Below are 2213 nucleotides of genomic sequence, written 5' to 3'. Positions count from 1 at the left end.
TCAGGAGAGAAGGTGAACAGAAAAGTTCTTCTGGTACTTCTTATAGGAATAGTGCTTGCTGGGTATTGTGGGAATAATAATCATCTTCTGTGTCTCATCTTGCTAATAATATACCTCAGGGCTGGGGACACAGCATGTGTCATATTCCACAGAAATGGAGGTAAAGTGTTAACCCAGAGCATGAAGAAAATCAGAAGCTCTGCGTGGCAATCCCAGGAAGTTCTGTGTTTGCCATTAGCTCTTCCAAGTAGCTTTCTCAGCAGTGCCCATGACAGGCATCTGAAAACCTTAATGGAAACAGATGGCATCTGCAAGAATTTTAGAATATACTTTATCCACAGGATACTAAAACTAGATGTCAACAGCACAAGTTAAGTAAGACTTTGTTTCATGTTCCCCATCTTTACTACCTACTGAAACTCTATACCACCTGGAAATGGGGGAAAAGGATAAAAAGAGCAAATTAGTGAAACAGGCCTCAATGTAGGAGATTAAACCTTGAATTAAATGATAGCTTTTATTTTTAAAAAATATTTGAGTGGATTTAATTTTACCACCTATGAATGGCAATAATACTATGAGACTTACAATAAAGATTATTCCAGGAAAGGATAAACTAGCTAAGAGAATATTACTAAAGGGGCAAACAACAAATAAGTCATTCTTAATTTAGACCATATTGAAATTATCTCTGTAAATAAACATTGTTTGTATGCCAAAGTGCAGGAAGCAATTGGTCTCTTAAGAAAGTGAAGTTTAAATTATTTTTATGCCATTTTTGCTTACCTGCAGCATCTCCACTGCATTGTAAAGTGCCTTGAACATGGTATATTACCTAGTATTGAATCAGCTTGAACAGACTATGACAGGTTGGCTTACTCCTATTAATCCCAGAAACTTTTCAAATAAAACTCCTTATTGTAAGTTGGATTTGGTGATTAAAACTATAGCCAGATTTCTTTAAAGAAGAAATTTATACAAAACCTATCCCATATTATTTTAAGACAACTGGATTATTTGAGCAAAATAGAGAAAAACTAATTTAATTCCAAATAATTTCTTCATATCTTTTCTAGAAAAACATCCCATTTAAGATTCTATAGAACATATAAATCTATTTGCCAGGATTCATTATAGATAATTGGGGAAAAGCATTTTGAATGATTCCCTAGAACTGAGACAGGGACAAAGAACAGGTAGTCAGCATAGATAATATATGATTGGATTGGAAAGATGGGAACTACTTATCAAAGAAAAGGAAATGGGTTGCTAACCACTAACCTCAGAATAGTACTACCTCCCACCCCTCAACAACACAACAGGTTGCTAACTCCTCTGGAGGAGGGGAAAGATCATCACACTTTCCACTCAAGCAATTATCCCTGGGGCTACTCTTTCCTGCCTCTTCTCACATCCCCAGGAAAGAAAGGAGGTGGGGGGTCTATAAAAAAGCAAACACCTTCACTCCCACAGGCTCCAGCTCTGGGTCCCTGCAACTTCTCTCTAGAGAAGTCAGTCTAGGTCTCTGTTCTGTCTTAAGATAAAACTTGTTTTCTATGCTTGCCTCACCGTTTTTCAATGGTGTGTGTGTGTGTGGGGGGGGGTGGATCCTGATTTCCAAGACCAGTATCAAAACAAGAAAAAAAAGTCAAAAGAAGTCAGCCGTACCCTCAGGTGTCTGATAATTTATTAGTTAAATTGGAGAGTTCTGAGCAGCTGTGGCAAAGTGCTAAGGGAAGTCCATTCAATTAAGTGTTCTAGTGAGACTTACTACTTCAGGCACAGAAATCCAAGCAGACAAGATGATTAATTAAAAATATCAAATGACATAAAGGTACAACTTGGTGACCCATAAAAAATGTTATCCAACCTGGGCCCTGGTTTTTGAAAAGTAGATCTGGGTAAATAAAATGGAAAAAAAAAATTTTAAGTTTTTACTAAAACTCTGTAAGACATTAGTCATATAAGAAACATTCCTTTTGATACTTGTTGGGTGTGTGGAAGACACACACCTTTGGTTTTATTTCCCCCATCAGGTTTCTCCTGGCTGAAGTTAAGCTTCTGTCTGCTGAGAAGAACATCACATAATCCCTTACCTCTCTCCCTCCTCTCCAAAGGGCGCCAAGTTTTCTCAACCAATCCCCCCAGGATACAGTGTCCACTCGCCAGTTCCTGAGTCACCCTGCCAGTCGGCACCCGCCAAGTCTCCAAGC

General features: G+C 38.2%; 1 non-coding gene across 1 annotated transcript; it reads right to left on the bottom strand.

The window, feature by feature from the left end:
- Positions 1 to 225: 225 nt before the first annotated feature.
- On the bottom strand, positions 226 to 306 carry LOC125620094. Its single transcript, XR_007351676.1, has one exon. It is a non-coding gene; the product is annotated as a small nucleolar RNA SNORD35 (small nucleolar RNA).
- Between the last annotated feature and the right edge of the window lie 1907 nt (positions 307 to 2213).

This window comes from Marmota marmota, unplaced genomic scaffold (assembly GCF_001458135.2).
Source record: "Marmota marmota marmota unplaced genomic scaffold, marMar, whole genome shotgun sequence".
Classification (NCBI taxonomy): domain Eukaryota; kingdom Metazoa; phylum Chordata; class Mammalia; order Rodentia; family Sciuridae; genus Marmota; species Marmota marmota.
The sequence above is the reverse complement of the archived record's forward strand: the minus strand, read 5'-3'. Positions and strand labels throughout refer to the sequence as shown.